The following is a 26,754-nucleotide window of genomic DNA, read 5'->3' on the forward strand; positions in this document are numbered from 1 at the left end:
CCTACTCTGTGGCTGCCCATAGGTAGTTTATAAAAGTCTAGAGAGGGGCACCTAGGTGGTGCAGTGGATAAAGCACCGGCCCTGGATTCAGGAGTTCCTGAGTTCAAATCCGGCCTCAGACACTTGACACTTACTAGCTGTGTGACCCTGGGCAAGTCACTTAACCCCCATTGTCCCACCCCCCACAAAAAAAAAGTCTAGAGAAACAACATTTGGGAAGATGAGAGGCACTGAGGAGGCATGTTGTAGATAGTGCCTGATCCCAATTAGTTGCAGGGACCAGGGTTTGTGGTGTCACTCACCCCATATGTCATATGTACCACCCGACACCAGAGGATGCTCTATGTTATCAGCCACAGCTTCTGGATTCTTTTAAATGCTGTAAGGTGCCTGCTGTGGTTACACCTCATATACAGTAGTCCAGATTCTTTCTAGTATTCTGGGGATTTTGTGTAGATTTATCCAATCAGATTCTTGGGTCATTCCCCTTGTCCCACCCCTAGCATTTCATTTGAGGTCATTAACAAAGATATAATTAGAAATGAAATACACAGCACAATATTAGAAGTGGGGGAAAAAAAAGCAACAAATAGAGTGTGGGCATCTTCTATCAGCCTGAATTATCCTCTTCAGACCAGGGCCCAATCTTCTTTCATGACAACAAGCCATGAAATTCAAAGAATCTCAATTCATTTGCCCCCATTCAAGTCATGGGAGACCACTACAGAGAGGAAGACGGCACTCAGGCCAGATGTGAGGAGTCCTAACTGCTGTTCCTTCCTGTTCACCTCTGTTTGACCCTACTACCCTCCTGTAGCTGCTGACCAGCAGCACAGAGGTATACCTATCTTCTCTTGTCTCCTGACAAGCCCTTCGAACTTAGGGTAACCCTTAAAGAACTCATATTTTTCAGCTTCCATCCTGTATCATGGGACTATCGGCATCAGCTCTCAATTGTATTGGTTCAGAAACAACTATAAATGTGTGAGACAGGTAATACAGGTATCATTCTCTCTGTTTTACAGGTAAAGAAAATGAGGCATAGAGAGTTTAAGTAGCTTGCCCTACGTTACACAGATAGTAAGAATAGACCAGGATTTAATCCTATGTTTCCAGGCACTAGGGTTAGTGTTTCTTCTAATATATACCATGTCGCGTTCTATTAGCCAATCTTTAAGGGTACTAAGGAAGATTTTAGCAGTCAAGGTAAGGACACAGACTTCTTATGATTTTGATATTTTCATTAACTGATCTGAAAAACACCAGAGCATGATCTGTTTCTCTCAATGCCAGATAATCCTCCTTCGTTGTCTAAGTACTGCTGGGATAACCAGAAAAAAGAAACTTAGAATTTTATAACTGGAAGGACTTTAGGACTATCTTGTTCATAGGCCTTCATCTTACAGGTCAAGAAACTGAAGACCTCAGAGGAGGTAGGAGCATAATGGAGTCTGGTTCCCAGGTCTCTAGACTGTCAGCTATTCCTGCCTTTCCTCTGCTCTGAGGTGCATCAAAGCTGCCTTGGGTCAAACACAAAGCCCTATGCCCTACTGGACAGATACTGCAGAACCAGGAAGCTCACTTAAGGCTCTTCTGTTCCACTCATTTGCATCTGTCTGGAACACAGAACTAATTAGATTGGCAAGTCTACAAAGACCCATAATGCAGACCAATTTGTTTTTTCCTTTTGGTGATGAAACTATGTGACTCAATCCTTCTTGGGGGGGGGGCAGGGCAATGAGGGTTAAGTGACTTGCCCAGGGTCACACAGCTAGTAAGTGTCAAGTGTCTGAGGCCGGATTTGAAAACTCAGGTACTCCTAAATCTAGGGCTGGTGCTCTATCCACTGCGCCACCTAGCTGCCCTGACTCAATCCATTTTTCTTTGAATCTTCAGTGATAGACATCTTAGTGCCAAAATAGGTGCCCCAAAGTAGGCATTAATTGATTTCTGCCAAAATGTTTGGTAACTGCTATTTCCTATGCAAATTGGTATCATGGGGTGAGGTAACTGGCAGGCACTAGATATGGGCAGCTAGGTGGCAAAGTGCATAGAGTGCTGGGTCTGAAGTCAGGACGACTCTTTTCTGTGAATTTAAATCTGGCCTCAGACACTGACTAGCTGTGTGACCAGGGTCACACAAATGAGATGGAAAAGGAAATAACAAACCACTCCAGTATCATGGCCAAGAAAACTCCAAATGGGGTAACAAACAGTGGGGAATGACCAAACAACAACAACTCTGCCTGGGACTGTGCCAAGCACTTTACAAATATTATCTCAAGATAACCTTTGCTGGGGGTGGGGTAGGTCCTATTATTATCTCCATTTTACATATAAGGAAGACGAGGTAGGCTGACAGAGGTTTACAGGATCACACAGCTAGTAAGTATCAGAGCCCAGATTTGAATTTGGGTCTCTTCTGTCTCCAGGCATAACCCTACCCACTGGACCACCTAGTTGCCCAGTGAAAGAGAAATGCATTGAGGCATGGAGTTGTCTGGAGAGGTTGATGGATTTGGAACCAGGAGAAATCAGGTTTAGTTTCCAAGCCTGGCCCTTCTTAGCTTTGTGACCACGAGTGAGTCTCTTTACCACCTGAGCTTCGAACCACCCCTCTTACAAAACAGTGATATTTGACCTGCTTACCTCACGATTGGGTTGTTGTGAGGAAAGGATTTTTTATCTTGAAATTTTATATATGTATGTATGTATATGTATACACATACATATACACATATGTATACAAATGTATATATACACACATATATATGTAATTCTGTTATATGCAGATTAGCTCTTAATTTTGGAAAGTCATCTCAAGTTGTCTAGAAAGCAAGTGGAATATAAATATTACACTGCAGTGATCTTTGTGCAGTAATTAAGCTTTTATAGGCCCATGAATAGGATAACTTTAAAAAAAAACTTTTGAATTCTCAAACCCATAAAAATGTACCATAATACAAGGGTAAGATGGGGCAGCTAGGTGGTGCAGTGGATAAAGCACTGGTCTTGGATTCAGGAGTACCTGAGTTCAAATCCAGCCTCAGACACTTAACTAGCTGTGTGACCCTGGGCAACCCTCATTGCCCTACAAAAAACCAAACAAACAAAAAACCAAAACAAAACAAAACAAAAAGAATGTTAAGCAGAAGAACTCATATTTGGGGCAGCTAGGTGGCCCAGTGGATAAAGCATTGGCCCTGGATTCAGGAGGACCTGAGTTCAAATCCGACCTCAGGGACACTTGGACACTTACTAGCTGTGTGACCTTGGCCAAGTCACTTAACCCTCATTGCCCTGCAAAAACAACAACAACAAAAAACAACAACAACAACAACAAAAAAAAACCAAGGGTAAGAGATTTGAAATTTGAGTTGGGATTCTATAGGATTCTCTAAGATTCTCTAAAATTCTCTAAGTATACTGAGTTGGGATTCTGGGCTCGTTTCAGTATTGGCTCCAGCATTTATGTGAAACTTGAGTAAGGGCATTTTCTTCTCTGGGCCTCAGTTTCCTTATCTGCACAATGGGGGGGGTGAAGAGGCAAGTAGTCCCGATGAGTTTTTGGTGCTCTGTATGATAGTTCATAACTTTTGTGGTCTACACCCAATCTGTTCCTAATCCAACAAGCATTTATCAAACACCTACTGTGTCTGAGGCATTCAGTAAGGTCCTGGGGATACAAGAAAAAATAAAAAACAGCCCCTGTCCTCAAAGAGCTTATATTTTACTGGGTAGATATAATATGTAAATAGATAAGTATGTCCATTACTATTTGAGGAGAGAGATGAGACTAACAACTAGAGGGATCAGAAAAGATTTCCCATAGAAGTTGGTATAAGATGTAGGCCTTAAAGAAAGCCAAGGCTACTGATATTCAGAGGTGAGGAAAGGACATATCAAGCATGGGAAGCAGCCTATGGAAAAGCAGAGAAGTGAGAGATGGAATGCCTAGTATGGAGAATAGCAAGCAAGAAGGATGGTTTGGCTGGGTGTATAGTAAATTAAGGATAAAAAATGTTAAATCAGTAAGGAAAGCTTGGAGTTGGATTGTGAAAGGCTTTGAATGCCAAGAAGAATAATTTGTATTTATTCCAGAAGCAACAGGAAGCTGTATTTTGGGGGGTTTTGTTTGTTTGTTTTTGTTTTTTTGTGGGGCAATGAGGATTAAGTGACTTGCCCAGAGCCACACAACTAATAAGTGTCAAGTGTCTGAGACTGGATTTGAACTCAGGTTGTCCTGAATCTAGGGCCGGTGCTTTATCTACTGCACCACCTAGCTGCCCCCATGTATTTTGTATTTATATGTGTTTCATATGTGTGTGTGTGTGTGTGTGTGTGTGTGTGTGTATGTATTTATTCTAAAAGCAATAGGGAGTTCATTCATGAGTAGTAAAATTTCCCAGTTCAAATACTTATAAATTTAACTAAACATATTTTATTAATGTTATACTCCCTTACATGTCTATAGAACTTTATAATTTTCAGGGTGCTTTTACATTTATTTTCTTGTAATTCTCACAGCAGTCCTGTGAGATAAGCATAGCTGAGATTATCTCCATTTTTTAGTGGAGTGTACTGAAGCCCAAGGAGGGAAAATAATTTACTCAAGGTCACAGAAAAGCTTGTGGCCAGTGGTATCTTTTTTTTTTTTTTTTTTTTTTTAGTGAGGCAGTTGGGGTTAAGTGACTTGCCCAGGGTCACACAGCCAGTAAGTGTTAAGTGTCTGAGGCCGGATTTGAACTCAGGTACTCCTGACTCCAGGGCAGGTGCTCCATCCATTGCGCCACCTAGCAGCCCCCAGTGGTATCTTCTTATTCCAAATTCAGTGCTTCAAGAACTAATTATAATTTGTTCAGTTCTACTAGCTGCCTAATTAGTTGTTTTGGGGTTTTTTTTGTTTTTTTTGGGGGGGGGATAGGATGCTAGCAATGAGAGAAGAATGAAGATCTGATTGTGACCACTTTCTTTTGTTTGGTTGTTGGTGCTTAGTCATTTTTCAGTCATGTCCATCTCTTCATGACTCCCATTTGGAATTTTCTTGGCAAAAGTACTGGAGTGGTTTGCCATTTCCTTTTCCAGCTCATTTTACAGATAAGGAAACTAAGACAAACAGTGTTAAGGGACTTGCCCAGGGTCACATAGCTAGTAGGTACTGAGGCCAGATTTGAACTCAAGAAGATGAGTCTTCCTGACTCCAGGGTTTACATTTTCTCTACTTGCACCACCTAGCTGTTCTTAGGATCATATGTGTATTATATTTATTTGTATCCATACATTATCAAATGAATGCTCAGAAGGTCTCCAGCATATTGCATGAATCCTTAGGAGGATTTTGAGGATGATACCAACAAGAGCTGCACTTCAGGTATGGATGGTTTGTAACCAGTGTCCTTGGAAGGAGTATCCACATTGAATAGATCACAGATCCATTGAGGGTATTGGGGGCAGTGACAGATATTAATTGCTAATATATCATATAGTACTTTTAAAGTTTAAAAAGCACGTTCTTTAGAATAATCCAGGAGGGTGGATGTGCCATTTTACAGAGGAAAAACCTAAGGTATCCTTCTGCCATAGCTCCTATTCTAGTATCCTCACTGATACACTGCAATCTCTCAAATAATGAGGAAACAGGCTGAGACTGTGATTCTCTTATAGTCCCATAGCTACAGAATGTCAGAGGTAAGACGTGAGCCCAGGTTAGCTGACTCTAAGGCTGGTGCTCTTTCCACATCGCATTACCTTTCCTGGATTTGAATAAGAATGATTTACAGCTTTGACTCAAATACTTTAGTAGAATTTCCAGTATTAGAAACATATTTCTAGAAGAGAAGATTCCCCCTCCCTTTCCTCTCAATCTCCTCATCGGAAAATTAAGGTCCCACCATCAATATGATAGTGGAAGTTTTTGAGGCAGATCTTATACATATATAGGGAAAGGTTGTAAATATGTTTTTATAATAACAATAGTAGTTAAACACAAATATGAGGAAGTGAGTGAAAAAGCTTATGGAGAAAAAAAAATGAAAAGTCCAGGGCATAGGAACATTTCCAAAGAACATGAGAATAGAGTTAAATAGGCCCAGTTCCATCATCTATAAAATGAAGGGTTGTATTAGGTTTTTTCTCTAAGCTACATTCCTCTCTCCCCATCTGATATTCTATGTTCTAAGGTTCCAGCTCTAACATCCTATGTTCTATATTTTAAGGTTCCTTATACCTCTGGCATTTTGTTTCTACTGTATTATCAGATGACACAAGAATATTTAAAAATATTTAGAAGATGATATTGAATGTGAACAATAAATACTTGAAAAAAATTAAATTAAAAAAGTACCATATGGCCTATGGTAAAAGAAGGGGCAAATGCCCCAAATAAACTATTCTTTTAATACTTATTGATCAGCCCCTGGGTGCAAGTATTGGGGATGTCTAACAAAAGTCACCAGCTCCCTCTAAAGATGAAGACTTGGCATAGGCTGCTAGGGGAGTCTTACTTACCTTGTATAGTTTTCCCTTTCCATGCACTGCACTCAGGTCTTTGTAACTTCAGCCTAAGCCCAATAGCCTTGATAATCTTGAGGCTCTCAAGACAGAGGTGGATTTTGGCAGTTTTACTAGCAATGAGGGAAAGTGGTAAAAGACAAAATTAAGTTAATAGGTAAAAGAATCAGAGCTGTATGCAATCTAAGTGAGAATCTTGACTCTGCCACTTACCTCTGTGACCTTGGACAAGTCACAGGGTTAACACTTCAGTGCCACAGTTTCTGCTCTGTGAAATGATGGTTGCGTTAAGCCAGAGGTGTCCAAACACTCAGTGTAGGACTGGGGGCTGAACTAGATTAAAATGCCATTGTGAGAATATTTTAACAAATAAATAAAAAGGCAATAATCACATAATAGTGTATTGTGGTTTAGTGGCCCCTTTTTCTATTTGAACCACTGTGCCCGCCCAACTTTAAATTCTGTGATTCTAAATAAAAAGGCTGTTAAGCTGATGAGGGGCAGATAGTGGGTGTACTGGAAAGTGAACCAGTCAGATTGGATTACTAGTCTAGTTCTGAATCTCAGAACACACTGTTACCCTTTCCTCTAATCTAATCTAACTAAAGGCTTATTACTAGTATAACCTTCCTTCCCCCAACCCAACACACACCTGCTATCGAACATTTTCTCTTAAAAAAAGGATACAGTGAGAAATGTGCTTCTATTTCATCACCACCTTTGAGCCCAACTCTTGTTCTGGTTCTGGGAAATGAAACTGTGCATGTATATAACCACAGTGCAGGAAATTGTTTCCAGAACTACACACCAATCGGAGTTACCCAAGGGGGTTAGGGTCGGTGCAAGTTATGACATGAGTGGTTGGAGCCTTTTGCAAATTTACAAATCTATTATATAAACATGATAATGCATACAAAAACAATAAAAATCATGATTATGTCAACAGATGTAGAAGAAGCTTTTGACAAAATACAATAGCTTGTTTCTGTTAAAAACATTAAAGAGCATAGGAATAAATAGAATTTTCTTTAATATAAAGTCTCTATTTAGCTAATATTAAATGTAACTAGTATGTAGCTAGTATGATAAGTATTATGTCCAGAACTAGCATTATATATAGTAGAGAAATGCTACAAGCCTTTCCAATAAGATCATGGGTAAAGCAATGATGTCCATTATCACTATTATTAGATGATATTAACTAGTAATTACTAGCTATAGTAATAAGGCAAGAAAAAGAAATTGAGGAGATAAACATAGGCAGAAAGGAAACAAAATTATCTCTTTTTGCAAATGATATGTTAGTCTACTTAGAAAGCCTTAGAGTCAACTAAAAAATTAAAATGATTGATAACTTTCAGCAGAGATAATAGGATGTGAAATAGACTCATTCATATATCATCAACAAGAAGAGATAGAAAAATTTCATGTAAAATGTATAAAGTGTCAGGGAGTTCACCTAATAAGAGACATACAGGAAATATAAGAATACAACCACAAAACATTATTTATAGAAATAAGACAGACCTAAGCAAGTGGAGAAATATTAATTGATCATAGTTGGGCTATGGCAATATAATAACAAATGATGATTCTACCTATATTGTTTTATTTAAACAGTACCAAGCTAATCAAATTACCTAAGGATTATGTTATAGAACTAGGAAAAAATAATAAAATTCATCAGCAGAAATAAGACATTAAAAATTTCAAGGTAATAAATGAAAAATAGTTTGAAAAAAAGGGGAGCTAGCAGTACCAAATGCCAAACTATAATACAAAACAGTACTCATCAAAACTATTTGGCGCAGCTTAAAAAATAGAACAGTTGATCAGTGGGGCAGATTAGGAACACATGCTACAGAAGATATATTTACATATATTTATACACGTGTGTGTATATGTGTCTATGTACACACATATACATATCATAGTAGTGTTTGATAAGCCCTAAGACTCCAATTACTATTCAACAAAACTACTAGCAAAACCATTAAGCTGTCTGGCAGAAATTAAGTTTAGACCAGGCTATCATAACACATATGACAATAAGATCCAATAGCTACACAACGGGTATAAAATATTATAAGCAAATTAGAGGAGAATGGAAGGAGATAACCTTTGAAACTGTGTATAGAAGAAGAGTTTATTATGAAACAAGGAAAAGATAGGGTCCCAAGAGATAAGTTGCACAATTTTTCTTACATAAAGTTGAAAATTTTGTACAAACAAAATCAATGTAGCTACTATCTGGAGGGAAACAGTTAAATGGGAGGAAAACTGCAGCAAGTTTCTCTGAGAAAGGCTTGATATCCGAGATATATGGAGAACTAATTGAATTATATAAGAACAAGATTCATTCCCCAATAGAAAAATAACCAAAGGAGATAAACAAGTCGTTTTCAAGAGAAGAGCAAGTTATCCCCAGCCAAATGATAAAATGCTTTTAAGTCACTAATAATAAGTGAAACAAAAATTTAAAAAACTCTGAGATTTGATTTCAAAACCATCAGATAAGCTAAGATAATAAAACCAGGAAAATGACAGTTATTGAAGGGAACACGGGAGACAAATTAATGCAGTATTGGCAGAGTTGTGAATTTGTTCAAATAATTCTGGAAAGTAATTTGGAGCTATGCAACATAAATTATTAAACTGTGTAAAACATAGTCTTCCCCATTAGAATGTAAGCTCCTTGAGGGCATAGACTTTTTTACTTTTGTATTGACCAGTACCTAGGAGAGAGAACAGACCTTTCAATATAGTTATGTAGGCTAGAATAGGATAAACACAGATGTTGACAGAATTTCTTTAATAAGGATGAGGAATGGGGGGGGGCAACTAGGTAGCGCAGTAGATAAAGCACTGGCCTTGGATTCAGGAGGACCTCAGTTCAAATCCAGCCTCAGACACGTGACACATACTAGCTGTGTGACCCTGGGCAAGTCACTTAACCCTTATTGCCCTGCAAAAAACAAAAACAAAAACAAACTGATAAGCATGAGGAATCTATAAGTCTTATGCTCATGAATTCGTCTGTCATATCTGCCTATTTCTATTTACCAGACCCCTCTCCTCCCTCTGGAGGAATTGGACCTATCTAGTGAGATTGCAACATTTGGTTTCAAGTCTGAAAATGGACATTTACTTTCTGTGTGATCTTAGGCAAGTCACAACTTTTCTGAGCCTTAGTTTCCTCATCTGCAAAATGAAGATTATAATAGTTTTAATCTGATGTTGTTCTTGTTCACTTATTTCAGTTGTGTCTGACTCTTTGTGACCCCATTTGGGGTTTTCTTGGCAATTATATGGGAATTGTTTGCCATTTCCTTCTCTGGCTCATTTTATAGATGAGGAAATGAAGCAAACAGGGTTAAGTGACTTGTCCAGGGTCACCCAGTTGGTACGTATCTAAGGCTGGATTTAAACACAGGAAGATGAATCCTCCTGACTCCAGGCCTGGCACTCTATCCACTGTGTCACCTAGCTGCCCTTTAAGCTGATATACGCTTACATATTCAAACAAGCTGTTGATACTGGAAAATGAGGCATAGAAAAAGGTAAAGATATCGATCTTTTTAAAAAAATTTTTTTAGTTAGGCAATTGGGGTTAAGTGACTTGCCCAGGGTCACACAGCTAGTAAGTGTTAAGTGTCTGAGGCCGGATTTGAACTCAGGTCCTCCTGAATCCAGTCGGTGCTCTATCCACTGTGCCACCTAGCTGCCCCAAGATATCAATCTTGATTGTCACCACTTCACCATCATCATATTACCAGAAATTTAATTGATACAAAGTAGTTTCCACAGTGGAGAGAGGCCAAAAGAGCCCAGAGAACTCTTTAGTCAATAAACAATTTCTCTTTTTGCTAAGAAGAGAAGAACAGTAAGCAAGGGCTATTTAGAATACTGGAATGTTTAAAATTTCTTTTAAAAAACAGTCCAGAAGAGGATGGCAGAAGGTTGAGTAGTCCTACCACATAAAACAATGAAAAGTAGTGGAAGTGTAATTCTTATTTCTATTCAAAGCTTAACATGGGAACCAATTTAGCTAGATTATCTCAAGAATATTGATAAATGAAACTGAAAGGAGGACAATAACTTGATGGAAGATAGATCAATCAGTGTTTCTTAATGATCTATTTGTGTGTGTGTGTGTGTGTGTGTGTGTGTGTGTGTGGCAATTGGGTTAAGTGACTTGCCTATGGTCACACAGCTAGTAAGTGTTAAGTTCCTGAGGCCCGCATTTGAACTCAGTCCTCCTGAATCCAGGGCCGGTGCTCTATCCACTGCACCACCTAGCTGCCCCTTAATGATTCTATTTTAAAGCTTCTGAAAAAAAGGCAAAATAGAATCAGAGGTAAAACAATTAATTGGAAAACATTTTCACAGTAAATTTCTCTGATAAACATCTACTATCCAAACAGTATAAAGATTGATACAATTATAATAGGCTTACAAGTCATTCCCTCATAGATAAGTGGTCAACGGTCCCCATATACTCTGTTTATAATGTAGATAGACATCAAATCAAGAAATGAAAGTGGAATGGGAGGATTTGCCATTGATGGGGCAGACCTTAGAGGCATGCACAGAGTTTTCCCTTCCCTGATGGATTTTCTGCAATATGTATGTATCTTCTGGCCTACTGCCAATCCAACATGTGGAATATGTGAGAACCAGGTTTTGGCCATGATGACTCAAGAGTTAGTGCTGTGTGATGATGAACAACCTCATTGACTTCAGAGCCAGAAAGTCTGATGACTCATGAGAGGTTGAGTCATCACCTGGGGGAAGGGTAGTTCTACTTGGCTACCATGTGTCCCTGGGCACATGACCCCTGTTTCTGTTGTGTTTCTTCTTTCCTGACCTTAGTTAAACAAGTATACAGAAATGGAGTTGGCAGAGTTATGATCTTGTGAGCTTCAAAAACTTTGAAGAGCCATCAAAGTTCTCTTGAGCATCAGAGTTGTAAGTAGAAATAACTGAAGCCAATAGCAGCAGCAGACAAGTCTGAGGATGGGCCAGCACAGCAGCTGAGAGATCCACTTGACCCAACCCAACAGTGGATTGAACCATTAGCCAAAACACAGCATCCTGAAAGGAGTCAGCCCAACTGAACAAGGAATAATCTCACTCCAAAGAGAAATTGGGAGTAGGATGGTGGTACTCATAGAAAAGAGGAAAGAATTCCTAGGGCCAGGAGTCTTAAGGTACCTTTTAGCCCTGTGTAGTTACTATGTATTCCTCCTCTTCCTTGTCCTCCTTCTCCCCTTCTGTCCTGTCTACATAGGGTGTCATACCCTTAAATATAGATGCTCTGTCCAAAGGAATATAATTTTTTTTTTTTTAGTGAGGCAGTTGGGGTTAAGTGACTTGCCCAAGGTCACACAGCTAGTAAGTGTTAAGTGTCTGAGGCTGGATTTGAACTCAGGTCCTCCTGATTCCAGGGCCGGTGCTCTATCCACTGTGCCACCTAGCTGCCCCGGAATATAATTTTTGATTGCTTATACTTTGAAAGGTATCTTGGCGGGTCAGCTAGGTGGTGCAATGGATAGAGCACTGGCCCTGGAATCAGGAGGACCTGAGTTCAAATCTGGCCTCAGACACTTAACACTCACTTGCTGTGTGACCCTGGGCAAGTCACTTAATCCCCATTGCCTCGCCAAAACAAACTAAAAAACAAAAAATGTGGGATTGGGGGGGGAAGCTAGATTTTTATTTTTTCTTCCCTATTGCGTTTTATTCTATCATATATTTTTTTTTCTTTTCAAAAAGCTGGGACAGATCCAACCATTCTGTGAGAGTCAATTTGGAATTATGGCCAAAGGGCTATAAAGCTATGCATAACCCTTTGACCCCAGCAATACCACTTTTGGGTCTTTTTCCCAAAGAGATCCTAGAAAAGGGAAAGAGGACCCACATCCTACAAAAATATTTATAGCTGCTCTTTTTGTGGTGGCAAGGAATTGGAAATTGAGGGGGATGTCCAGCAATTGGGGAATAGCTGAATGAGTTGTGTATATTATGTAATGGAATTCTATTGTGCTATAAGAAACGGATGAGCAGGAGGCGTTCTTAGAAACCTGGAAGACTTGGCATGAAACTGATGATGATGAGATGAGCCAGAACCAGTAAGAACATCATACACGGTATCACATCAACATTATGTGTTGATCAAGTGTGATAGACTAGATTCTTCTCACCAATCCAACAGTACAAGAAAGTTCCAAAGGACTCATGATGGAAAAGGCTCTCCAAATCCAGAAAAAAAAAAAAAGGAACGGTGGAATATGGATGCTGAGTGGACCATACTATTTCTTTTGTTTTTGGTGCTGTTATTTTTCTTTTTTGAGGTTTTTCCTTTTTGCTCTGATTCTTCTCTTATAACATAACTAATGCAGAAGTATGCTTAGTGTTATTATATATATTTATATATATGTACATATATATAAACCTATATCAGATTACCTGCTGTCTAGGGGAGGGGGGAGGGAGGGAAGGGAGGGAGAAAAATTTGAAATCGGAAATCTTATCTAAACAAATGTTGAAAACTAAAATTAATTAATTAATTAAGATTTTTAAAAAGCTAGGACAATTAGCTCTTTTGTCTTGTGTAGCTTCATGTACGATTTCTTGAAATATGGCTCTGAAAAAACAGGCTTTGCAAAAGCCCATTGTGACTCAAATGGAGTTACTAGACAATACCTTTAAACCCAAATCACTCTGGATTTCATTGATTGGTCAATAAGTCCCAGCCCAAGCCTCACTTGATCATTGTTTGGGTTTTAATGGTTCAGAGTGAGTACAAATAGCAATTGTTTTCTGTAGTGGGCAGAAACTCTGAGGGTCTTCCCCTCCCAGATTGATTCTTTTGTGAAGGCAAACTGGGCCATCTTTTGCCTCAATTCTCACCTAGCCTTTAATCAATGAATCGGCATTGCCTCAGACAAACTGAGATCTAGGAAAGACCTTAGCTTAAAAAGGTCTCCCACTGCATTCTGGGCCACTGCAAGTCTTTTTGACTTATGTCTTGCCACTGGACTCAGATGACTGTGGAGAAGAGTGTGAGGCTGATGACTTTGCACGGCCAATTCAGTCACAAGTAAGGATATCCTCCTGATGTCATTGATCCTCTCTGAAAATGAAGGATGAACAACAGCAACAAGAACAACAACAACATTGTGTTGATCAGGAAATTTCCCTTTTCTCAATAGAAGGCTGGGTTCTTGAAGTCTAAAACTTATAGTTTCTTTTGAGGAAGGCCCCAAACCAGCATTTTCAAGGAAATCCCTTTTATCTGGCTAATAGTTTGAACTCTGGGACACTAGGACTCTTAAATTTGGGGCTTCCAGTGACAGTCCTTAAGAATTCCTACAAATTGGCCATTTGACTTCTGCCTCCATGTCCACCGTCATGTGGTTGAGAGGTTATAGCTCTGCCCTTTCAAAACTTGGGTCTAGAACTTGAATTCAGGGCCACATGCACTCTACCTCACCATGAGCTTTTGCATTGTCAGACTCTAAAAGTTTTACTCATGACTCTATGCTCTTCAAAGATCTCTTTGGAAGAAAGGTGAAAAGAGAAAAGACCCCAAAGGGGCTGATTTATAGCCCTTCACAAAGAGATAGGTCCTACCGTAAGAATTTATCTCACAAAAATGGAAACCAATCCATTTGGTTAGTAGCAGTGAAATCCATCCTCACTCGGATGCTAAGGAATATGCCCTTATCCTCCATAAAATAAATAATTGAAGTCCCAAACAAAGGCTCGCCTTTTGTACACTCATCAAGGTAATCAGGAAATTCTCTTGATCAAACTCTACATTAGTGGGGCAGCTAGGTGGTGCAGTGGATAAAGCACCAGCCCTGGATTCAGGAGTACCTGAGTTCAAATCTGGCCTCAGACACTTTGACACTTACTAGCTGTGTGACCCTGGGCAAGTCACTTAACCCCCATTGCCCCACAAAAACAAAACAAACAAACAAACAAAAAGAATATAAACCTCTACATTAGCAATAGGCTTGAAGGTAGAGAAACGTAGTGGGGACTCTGGGGAGATAGGCTCCATCCATGCCATGAGTTAGGGAACCTTCAGACCTGGTATACCATTACCTAACCACCCTTTTGTTTGTGAGTTTACCATGAAGGACTTGGGAGAGTGGAGAAGAAAGTGGCAGGTAAGTATCAAAAAAGTCCGAAGTAGCTCATCTGTGGTTGTATCTATTATTTCTCTTAGCTATGTGTAGCTCTAGTGGAGGCAGTCAGGAACTAATGTGGTGTGTCTTTGTGGCAGGTTTCTCAAGTGGTAGGTGGTCAAGCCCTTTGTTGCTCTAGTCAGGACACAAAGTCCTTCTAGGGATGGAACTGAGCAGTGATGGTATATTCTTTCTCAAAGCCATGCTTTCAATCCTTCATAACTGAGCCTAATTCTACATCACAGGGGAAGACTTGCCAGAGACAATTTCATATCTCACCCTAAGCAGGGCTGGCAGATTCCAATGAAGGGAAAAATCCCTGGCTAAGAGGAAGGATAATCCCTGACCAGGACTAGGGATGCAGGATGTGAACAAAAAGCTGGATTAAGTAGGTATTAAAGGTGGACCCAACACCAGTACCATGTTAATTTAAATTCTATGTTGAGATGAAATAAGGCAGTCAAAAATCATTGAACAGTTAACAGAAAGGTTTACTTTGTCCTGATGCAACAATGATATGCAATGAGAATATGGTGACATTAGTTTCTCTAGATGCAGTCTCCCTTGTCTCTATATGGAAATACATTTGGTTTGCAAGGCAGACTTGCACAGTCTTCAGCCATTCACCGAGTTGGAGGGACCCCAAATCCAGATGGGACTTTTTTTTGCCTTCAAGTGACCAGCATACTGTACCAAGGGAGGCAGGAGCCAATCAGGTCCCAGAGATGGTTCTGTTGTCTTTTTTTTTTTTTTTCAGGGCAATGGGGGTTAAGTGACTTGCCCAGGGTCACACAGCTAGTAAGTGCCAAGTGTCTGAGGCCAGATTTGAACTCAGGTACTCCTGAATCCAGGGCCGGTGCTTAATCCACTGCGCCACCTAGCCGCCCCCTCTGTTGTCTTTTAAGGAAAAGTAGTCCCTGTTGCAAGGAAATGAGGGGATCCTAGTTTTACTGTAATTGGTAACAGGGTGTCTGTGACGAGACAAGAAGAAAGTATATTTGTCAAGTGAAGATTACAGACTGATGATTCAAAGCATGCTAGGAAGTTAACTGTTTGACTTACACAATCTGATTCCCAAGGTTCAGTTTGTTTATTATTTGTGGCTACTTGTGTTTTCCACTACCCAATTAGTGCTGATGTTCTGATGTTGACACAGACAGGGTTTACAGAACTTTCTTCTGACCCCATGGGGCTGTGGACATGTACAGATGGGTTTCTTTAGAGAAAGACATTGACAACAAGAAGGTTTGTTTCATAAAACTTCCCCACCCCAAACTGTACTTTTATGGTTGCTAATTGCTTGTGTGATTCCCCTCCCCACATCACTGTCAGCATTGCTGTGGAACCAAACACAGGAGCATCCTATCACTTGGGAAAAGAAGGCTCAGGGGGCAGCTAGGTGGCTCAGTGGATAGAGCACCAGCCCTGGATTCAGGAGGACCGGAGTTCAAAGCTGGCCTCAGACACCTAACACTTACTAGCTGTGTGACCCTGGGCAAGTCACTTAATCTCCATTGCCTCTCAAAAAAAAATTAATTAAAGAAGGCTCAGGTAATCATGCATTAAAGAAAAAGGTGAACACGAGACAATCACCTAATTTGAGAAATAGGGGAATAATCAAATGAATTGAAGTTAACAACTAGCATGTCACTGACCTATCAGATGAGGTGGTATAAACTGGTTGACATCATTTATAGCCAAATTAATGCTGCAGCAGCTTTGGGAGTATAAGAGTGATGGCTCTGTCATGGCTATTCTTCATTTCCTTAATGGGTGACAATGAGCTATTCTGCAGTGAATTCAGTAGCAGGTAGTGGAAAGTCCACTGAACTTGAACTCAGGAGTCCTGAGATACTCTCCTCTCTAATCTGTCCTCTCCACACATGCCAAAATGATACTTCAATTTTATTTTTTTTTTGGTGAGGCAATTGGGGTTAAGTGATTTTGCTCAGGGTCACACAGCTAGTAAGTGTTAATTAAGTGTCTGAGGCCAGATTTGAACTCAGGTCCTCCTGAATCCAGGGCTGGTGCTCTATCTACTGTGCCACCTAGCCACCCCAATGATACTTCTAAAATGCAGATATGGTCATGTCACTCCCCTACTCAAAAAACCTTTAATGGGTCTCTATTGCTGCTAGGATAAAATGCAGTATCTGTCTTGGTATTCAAAGGCCCCACAATATGACTGGGTGGCACAGTGGATAGAGTGCTGGCCCGAAGTCAGGAAGAGGCATCTTCCTGAGTTGAAATCTGGCCTTAGACACTTACTGTGTGAGCCTAGGCTTAACCCTGTTTGCCTCAGTTCCTCACCTATTGTTGTTCGTCCTTCATTCTCTAAGCCGACCAATGATATCAAGAGTATGATGTCTTGATGTATGTGTGAATTGGATTTGAGAGAGACAGAGCTGTGAAAAGTCTTGACTCAATCTCTCCTCCAGAATCCTTAGAGTCCAGTGGCAAGACAAAGGTCAAGATGACTGGTGATGACCCCTTCTCGTCTGTAAAATGAACTGGAGAAGGAAATGGCAAACCACTCTAGTATCTCTGCCAAGAAAACCTCACATGGTGTCACAAAGAGTAAGAGACTACTGAAACAACTGAACAACAACAACGATATGACTTTCATCACTCTGATTCATCCTCCATGCAGCTGTCAAATTGATCTTCTGAAAGTTTAGGTCTGCCTATACAACCTCTCCCCATTCAATAAAATCTAGCATTTCCTGATCACTTTTTGCATCAAATATAAAATCTTCTGTTTGGCATTTAAAGTCCTTAATAACCTGGCTTCCTTTTCCTTTTTCCAGTCTTCATACTTTCTGTATCTGCTGGCTCCCATACTCTGTGATACTGGCTTCCTTGTCCAAGATATATATCGATAGATAGATAGATAGATAGATAGATAGATAGATAGATAGATAGATAGATAGATAGATAGATAGATAGATGGATAGATAGAGACATAGACATAGATCTCTCTCTTTACACACACACACACACATCCTGTTTTTACGTTGCAATTTTTTATGTTGAGAGCACAGATTGCTCTCTGTCTTTATATCCCCAGCACTTAGCAAAGTGCCCAGTACACAGTAGGTACTTAACAAGTGCTTGTTGACTAAGCTATTTTTCCTAGTCATATTTTATTGTATTACCCTTCATTCACTCTCTATTCCAATCAAACTGACCTTCTAGCAATTACCTGTACACAACATCCTATCTTCTGTATCTTTGCCTTCTTACAGGTAGTCCCCCATACCTAGAATGCACTCCCTTTCATCTTTGCCTCCAAGAATTCCTAGCTTATTTCAGAACACAGATTAATGCCACCTCCTACCCTGAACTCTGTTAATTCCCCTCATTGTTCAGGGTTCTTTTCTTCTTTTTTTTTTTTTATGAACAATGGACTTATTTAATCATTTATCCATCTACAGCTGGAACTCTGGGATTCAAAATTAACATCTTTGCCTGTCAGCTTCTTAAAACGCCAGAAAGTGTTTCTACCTTGTGCTCCACATTGTTCTGCTGTGCTTTATCCAAAATGGACCTTATGAGCCTGCTGCCATCTAGTTTCACACGGATTCTCTTGCCAACAATTTCACTTGGAAAGACAAGGTCTTCAAGGATTGCATCATGCACAGCAGTCAGAGTACGGCTCCTGGGACGCTTTTGCTTATTTTTTGTACGGCGTTTTCTTGTTGGCTTAGGAGAAGTCTCCTCTGAGCAATAAAGACCACATGTTTGCCACTGAACTTTTTCTCCAATTCACGAACTAGTCGTACTTGGATCTTCTGAAAAGATTTTAGTCTGAGGAACTGGAACAAAAATGATGATAGCTTTTCTGCCACCACCAACTGCAATTTCCTTAGCTGCTGTGATAGTCAGCTCTCTTAATTGAGCTTTAAGTCAGAGTTCATCTCCAACTCCAATAGAGCCTGTGAAATGCCAGACTCGAACTCGTCTGGCTTCTCGCCATTGGGCTTCACAATCTTGCGCTGGAGCTGAACATGGCAACCGCCTCGCTGAGGCGCCGGGCTAGGAAGAGCGTTCTTTTCTTCTTAAATTACTTTCTATTTATTTTGTGGACCTGTTTTTATCCTTCTGGTAGAATATACTCCCTGAAGGCAGGAGTCTTTTGTTGCTGTGTTGTTTTGTATCCTACAGTGTCCTGTGCAAAGCAGGTGCTTGGAAAGTATTGTTGAAATGAAATTCTGACTTTGCCCCCTATTTAAATGAGTTATTTTAACTTCCATGAGCCTCAGTTTCCTTATCTGTAAATGAGGATAAAAAATATTTATATTCCTTTCCTCACAGGGTTATTGGGAAGAAAGAGCTTTGTCACAGAAATGTGAATTGGTTGTATTATGATTGAAAGGATATTTGCTTCATCTCTGACTGTGACCTTCAGGTGACTACTTCTGGGTGAAAGCTCTTCATATAAGTGGCATAGTGCAGAGGAGCAAAGCTAGACCCAACAAAACCAGGGTCCTTTCCAAACTATGTGTTAAACTTGTGTGGAGCAGATAGCCCTCACAGAATTTAGTGCTTGCTCTAAAATAATGATAACTGACATCTGTGTAGCACTTCACAGTTACTAAAGATTTTTAAATTGCATCTATTTTTTTTCCATTGATGACTACTATGTGAGTCAGATAGTGAAAATATATCACTTGCACTAAAGAGGCAGCAGAACATTAAACTCAAGTAAAGGATTCAAATTTTCATTCTGATACTGTGTGAATGTGGCTTTCTCAGACTTGGTTTTCTTATTGTGAAAGGGTGGAGAACAGTTCTTTCACTACCTATCCCCGGAGGATCTTCCCTTCTAGATTGATTTTCTTTGGACTAGGTAAAAGAGACCTTTCTTTGACTCATTTCTTACCTAGCCTTAATCACTGAATGGTGTTGCCTCAGACAAACTGAGACTGGGAAAAAACTTGAGTTAAAAAGGCCAAGGTCTCCCACTGCAGTCAGGACCATCTCCCAGTCATTCTGATATATATATTTTGCTACTGGACCACAGACGGCTCTGGAGGAGAGAGTGATTCTGGGTGACCTTGCACAGCCCTGCCTCACTTAAATCCAATTCACTGCAAGTCATGACATCACCTTCCTGATGTCATGGTCCTTGTCAAGAATGAAGGACAAGCAACAACATGGGTCTGTATGGCTTCTTAAACTTTAAAGCTATGGAAATGAGTTTTGCAGATCACCAATTATAGAATTCTGGAACTTGCAGAGACCTCAGAGGTCATCCATCTAGTCTAACTCATTCTTTTTACATAGGAAAAAACTGAGATCCAGAGTCAGGGAATGACTTGCTCCAGGGTATAATTAATGGTTGATCTGGGCATTAGAACTAGTCTTCTGACTTCCAATCCAACCATCTCTCCACCTAGGATGAGGCAGCTTGATAAAAGCTTAAATTTAAAGAGGTGGACCCCATCAACTTCAGTATGCTGATTCAAGTTCTTCTTTCTTCTCTACCTAAAAAGGGAGATCATCGTTTTGCTACCCTGAAATTGTTTTCATACACTTTTTAAATCTAGAGTTTTGATCTCCTTTGTATTTGATGCTATAGGTTCCCTCTCTATTGCCAAAACAACAAAGACGCATACTTTCTAGTTAATTTTGTGCTAGAATAATTTCGTGGGAAAGACAGATTCACAAGCATATTTTTACCCAGTAAACTACCTGCTCATAGTGGTACAGGGATGTTGCTGGAATACAAATGAATACCCTTGTGTTTTCAATGAACATTCACATGCAACAAACATATTAAGCATTTTTCTGTTTTCAGAGAAGTCAGGTTATTTAAAGTTTAATATGGCTAATATGGAACTATGTTTTGCCATGGTTGCACATGTATAATCAATATCAAGTTGCTTGCCTTCTCAAAGATGAGAAAGGGTTGGGGAAGTAGAAGAGAATTTGGAAGTCAAAATTTTAAAATGATGGTTGAAACATGTCCCCACATGTAATTAGAAATATTTAACAAAATAAAATATATTTGAAAAAAAGTGAAATTTAAAAAGAAAAAACAAAACTATAGTATATAATATAGTGAATAATTTGCATTAGAAAGTTCCAAAAAGCTGTGAACTGAGCAACCATTCTGGAGAGGCAATTTAGAACTAGTCCAAGGGCTATGGGACTATTCATACCCTTTGACCCAGTAAGTACCACTACTAGGTCTGTTCCCAAAGAGATCATAGAAGAGTGAAAAGGACCCACGTGTACAAAAAATATTTATGACAGCGTTTCTTTTGTGGTGGCAAAGAATTGAAAATTGAGGGGAAGCCCATCAATTGGGGAATGGCTAAACAAGTTGTGATATATGAATGTAATAGAATACTATTGTGCGTAAGAAACAATGAGCAGGAGGATTTTCAGAGAAACCTGGAAGGACGTACATGAACTTATGCTGAGTGAGAGGAGAAGAACCAGGAAAACATTGTACACAGTACAGCAACATTGTGTGATGATCAACTGTGATAGACTTGGCTCTTCTCAGCAGTTCAATGATCCAAAACAATTTCCAAAGAACTCATGATAGAAAATGTTCTCCACCTCCAGAAAAAAGAACTGTGGATTCTGAATGCAAATTGAACCATACTGTTTCTACTTTTAGGCTTTTTTCCCTTCTTTTTTGAGGGGGGGGGGTTTTCCCTTGTGCTCTGATCTTCTTTCAGAATATGACTAATGCAGAAATATGTTCAATGTGAATGTATTATATAACCTATATCAGATTGCTTTCTGTCATGGGGGAGAGGGGAGGAAAGGGCGGGTGGGGAGAAAAATTTGGAACTAAAAATCCTATGAAAACAGATGTTGAAAACTATCCTTACAAGTAACTGGAAAATAATAAAATACTTTCCATAAAAAAGTTTCAAAATGTGCTATGTGAACTCCAAGGGAAAAAGGTAATTAATGACAGTGAGGTTCAGGGAAGGATTAATGATGGAAGTAGCATGTGAAGTTGGGTCTTAAAGGATGCTTAAGAATTAGCAGGCAACGGGCAGCTAGGTGGTGCAGTGGATAGAGCGCCAGCCCTGAACTCAGGAGTACCTGAGTTCAAATCTGGGCCTCAGACACTTAACACTTACTAGCTGTGTGAACCCGAGGGCAAGTCACTTAACCCAATTGCCTCACTAAAAACAAAAAACAAAAAACAAACAAAAAAAAGAATTATCAGGCAAAAACAAATATCTCTGATAAAGGCCATCAGTTCTTAAAGATATAGAGAATTGAGTCATATTATAAAAATCCAAGTCATTCTCCAGTTGATAAATAGTCAAGAGGAATATGAATAGGCAGTTTCAGACAAAGAAATCAAAGTTATCTATAGTCATATGAAAAATGCTCTAAATCACTATAGATTAGAGAAATGAAAATTAAAACAACTCTGAGGTACTACCTCACACTTATCAGATTTGCTAATATGACAAAAAGAGAAATGATGGATGTTGGAGGGATGTAGAAAATTAGGACACTAATGTACTGTTGGTGGAATTGTGAATTAATCCACCTTCTAGAGAACAATTTGGAATTATGCCCAAAGGGCTATAAAACTGCATACCCTTTGATCCAGCAATACCAATACAAGATCTATATCCAAAGGCATCAAAGAAGGGGGTGGGGGAAGGGGCCTATTTGTACAAAAAATATTATAGCATCTCTTTTTGTGCTGGCTGAGAATGAAAACTGCCCATTTTGGGGGGAATGGCTAAATAAGCTTTGGTATAACAATTGTGCAATAATAATAATACAATTGTTCAAAATTAAAAATAATACAATATTAATGACATTCAGGATGATTTTAGAAAAACCTAGAAAGACTTACATAAATGATGCAAAGTAAAAGGTGAGTAGAACCAGGAGAATGTTGTACATAGTAACAGCAATATTGTATGATGAACAACTATGAATGCCTTAGCTAATTCTCAGCAATACAATGATCCAACAGAATCCCAAAAGCCTAATGATGCTTACTGTCTGTCTCCAGAGGAAAGAACTGATATTGTTTTGAATATAGACTAAAGCATGTTATTTTTCTTTTTTTTCATTCTTTTTCTTTTATTCAAGTCTTCTTGAACAAAATTACTAATATGGAAATGTTTTACATGATTGCACATGTATAACCTATTTGCTTATATCTCTGGGAGTGGGGAGGGGAGAGAGGGAGGGAGGGAGGGATAAAATTTGGAACTCAAAACTTAAAATTGTTTTAAACATTAATTGAGGGAAAATTTATACATACATACACATACATATATACACACACATACATACATACATACATACATACATCTGTGTGCATATGAATGCATTAGTAGGCAAAGAGGGGGAAGGAAGACATTCTAGGTATCAACGACACAAAAATAGCTTATCTATGAATTCACTGGATTAGGGTTCAAATATATGTAATAATAAACTATCTCATCTGTCTCATTTTTCCTCACTCAATTTAAAATTGGAAACTTCTTTTTAAAAATTTTATTGATGTCTTTTGTTTTTACAGCACCTACATTTACTAGCCCATCCCTCCTTTCATCTCCTTTCTACTTCTCCCAGAGAACTGTGCTTGATAATGAATAATTTGAAAAATATCAGCAAAAGTGACCAATACATCAACCAAGTCCTGATATTACAAGTATATTCTGAACCAATAGTCCCCTATCTCTTCACAGAAGCGAGGGAAGTGCATTCTTATATCTCTTCTTCGGAATCAAGCTTAATCAGTATAATTTCCTAGTATTGGTTAGATTTTGTAGTTGTTCTTTCCACTTATTTGTTCTAGCCATTTTGTATACTGTTTTACCTAGTTCTAATCATTTATATATTGTCTTCTTTTTCTATTTGTTATATTCATTGTTCCTTACAACATTACAATTCTACAATATCTGTTATAGTCATTGTTTTCTTACAATGCAGTAATACTCTTTAACATTTATGTAACACGATTTGTTTAGCCACTGATGTGCATCTATGTTTTCCATTTTGTTTACTGGGCACTTTGTAAGTATATGCCATTACAATTTGTATAATCTTGGGGAAGTGAATAGTTTTTCTTATCTGTTAAATGAAAAGTGTTGTACTATGATTGCTGAGGGTTCAGGCCAACATTCTATGATGTCTAGGGACTTCTAGGTCTAACACTATATTCTTTGAGATTTCCTGATGACTTAAACATAAATTTTAAAAATGGTCGACTCTGGGTAAGCTAATCTGAAACTCCAAAAGACAATCTGGCATCTAGATTGAATCCTAAGAATACCTTCTGCAGGGCTGCTTCTAAGCATAAAGTAATATTGTAGTTGCGTTAATATTGAATGAGAAAATACTTTATAGCATGCTTGCCTTTATTCTTAAACAATCCCGGATCCATCTGATACCTAATTTCCACAAAATCATCACTCTTTTTATTGATATAGACTTTCATTTTCCTCATTTGAAGGTTTTCAGTCATTTAAATTTTTTACTTGGAGGGTATAATAGGAAAAACACTAAAAAGGGAGTCAGAAGACCTGGGTTTAAATACCCATCATTTAATAATCATGTGATCATAGGCACAGCCCTAGGCTTCAGTTTCCTCAGATAAAAAATGAGGCACTTGGATTAGGTGATTGTTGAGGTTCCTTAAAGACATAACATTCTGTATTTGTTACAGTTAAGTAATAAAACCGAGTATCCAGAAAAATGATTGATTGACTTATTTAACTTCTTGGTGGACAAGAATCTAGAACTTTCATTTTTATCCAGTTAAAATACAGTTGGAATGGAATGAAAAACAGAATGGATGGGGGTAAGATAACTGGTTTCTTATTGGAGAAAGAGATATAGAGCCAATGAGGTGAGGGTGAAGGTTGGTTGGAGGATATTAGGAGACAATCAGAAAATACTGAGGAGAGAAGGAAAAGGGGTGGTTTTGTGACAGTCTTTAAGTTGGTTGACTCTTGGCGGGGGGCAGTGGAGTACTCTTGTTACTTCTCCAAACTGAGGTGGACTTCTGAGACTTAACTTCACAAAAATGGGCAGATAAAGGGCAAATGGTGTCACTAATAGCTATTTTAATTAAAAAATTCCCCCCGTTTGATCATGAAGTTCTCAGAGAAGCATGAAATCCTGGCACAGTTCCAAGGTGGAAAAGGATGCTTGGTGGTCGCTCACAGATCAGAACACAGAACAAGAGAGTAGAAAACAAGCACCAACCTCTCTCTAAATCACACACACCTTGTGATAGAACCTAAAACGTACAGGTCTCTAAGAATTACATTCTAAAAACAGCTTCATAAAGTACTTAAAGCTTGAGATGGGGTGTCCCTTCCTACTCCAGAAAACAGAGCCCCACTTTAGCATAGAGTTAAAAGTCAAGGAAACAACTGGGGGAAATGAGCAAATAGGTAGAAAAAGATTCTGACTCTAGAAAGTTACTATAATGACAGGGAGATCAAAACACAAACTCAGAAGAAGAAAACAAAGTCATTAATATATATCCAAGGACTCAAAGAAAAATGTGAATTGGCCTCAGGCCAGGGAAGAGATAAAAAAGGATTTAAAAAATCAAGTAAGAGAGATATAGGGAAAAATTGGGAAGAGAAATGAAAGTGACGCAAGAAAATTATGGGAAAAAAGAGTCAATAGTTCCGTAAAAGAGGCACAAAAATTCCTGAAGAAAATAATACCTTAAAAAACAGAATAGGCCAAATGCTAAAAGAAGCACAAAAATCCAATGAAAAGAATACCTTGAAAAGCAGAATTGACCAGATGGAAAAAGGTATACAAAAATTCATTGAAGAGAATGCCTTAAAAAACAGAATTGGCTAAATGGAAAAAGAGGTACAAAAATTCACTGAAGAAAAGAACTCCTTAAAAAGTAGAATTGGCTAATTGGAAAAGAATGCAAAGGCTCACTGAAGAAAAGAATTCGTTAAAAATTAGAAATGGACATGTGGAAGCTAATGACTCCATGAGACATCAAGAAACAATAGAACAAAATCAAAAGAATGAAAAAAACATTGATTAAAATGTGAAATATCTCATTGGAAAAACAACTGACCTGGAAAACAGATCCAGGGAAAGAAAATTTTAGAGAATTATTGGAGTGCCCAAAAGCCATTATCAAAAAAGAACCTAGACATTATCTTTCAAGAAAGTATTAAGAAAACTCTCCTAATAGTCTAGAACCAGAGGGTATAATAGAAATGGAAAAAAATCTACCAATCACCCTCCTAAAAGAGATCTCAAAATAAAAACATCGCAGGAATATACAGCCAAATGCAAAGCTCCCAGGAGAAAATATTGTAAGCAGCAAAAAGAAAATAATTTAAAATTCATAGAGTCACGGACAAGATAACACAAGATTTAGCATTTCTACATTAAAGGATTGGAGGTCTTGAAATAGGATATTCCAGAGGCAAAGAGGTAGAACTCATCCCTTATTGTCTTCACATCACCCTTCTCTCATTAGACCTCATGCTGATTGAGACTGTGTGGTATTCTGCTTCAAATCTTGCTTCTTTTTTTTCCCCTATAATTTCAGGCAAAGTGCCTTTTCTTTCCACAGTAAAAACATTACCTGGGTTCCCTTATTGGTCTCTGAGTGTCATTGGCAATAGTAGAAACCACCACAGTGGGTTTTGATTCATTAGCTTTCGCTCTTCCCTTGTAAACATAGGGGGCAATTCCCTGAAATACATGGTTATACTTTTCCATGCCATTTGAGCCATGGCTTTAAGAAGTAGTTCCTGATGTTTGGGAAAGACAGGATTACAAAGGCATTATGGATTATGTGGGCATCTCTCCATTTAAAGGATCTGGATCCATAAAGCATCTAGCATTCTTACATAGCCTTTCAAAAAACTGAATTGGAGATTCATCTTTATTTGGGTGGTATCTTGGAACTACAACCAATTTTCAGGCCTTTTAGCTTACTCTTGATTAAACATTCTCTATCTTACTTCACCTAATGTAGTCATCAGGGGCTTTGGGTTCCGTTGAGGATCATGGGGTGGAGGGCAATTTGGTTGTTTGCCTTCAGGAGGAGGTA

At 38.8% G+C, this 26,754-nt stretch overlaps 1 pseudogene; it reads right to left on the reverse strand.

Annotated features, from left to right (window-relative positions):
- Positions 1-18,133: 18,133 nt before the first annotated feature.
- On the reverse strand, positions 18,134-26,420 carry LOC122753139 (annotated as a pseudogene).
- Positions 26,421-26,754: the final 334 nt, after the last annotated feature.

This window comes from Dromiciops gliroides, chromosome 1 (genome assembly GCF_019393635.1).
Source record: "Dromiciops gliroides isolate mDroGli1 chromosome 1, mDroGli1.pri, whole genome shotgun sequence".
In the NCBI taxonomy this organism is placed as follows: domain Eukaryota; kingdom Metazoa; phylum Chordata; class Mammalia; order Microbiotheria; family Microbiotheriidae; genus Dromiciops; species Dromiciops gliroides.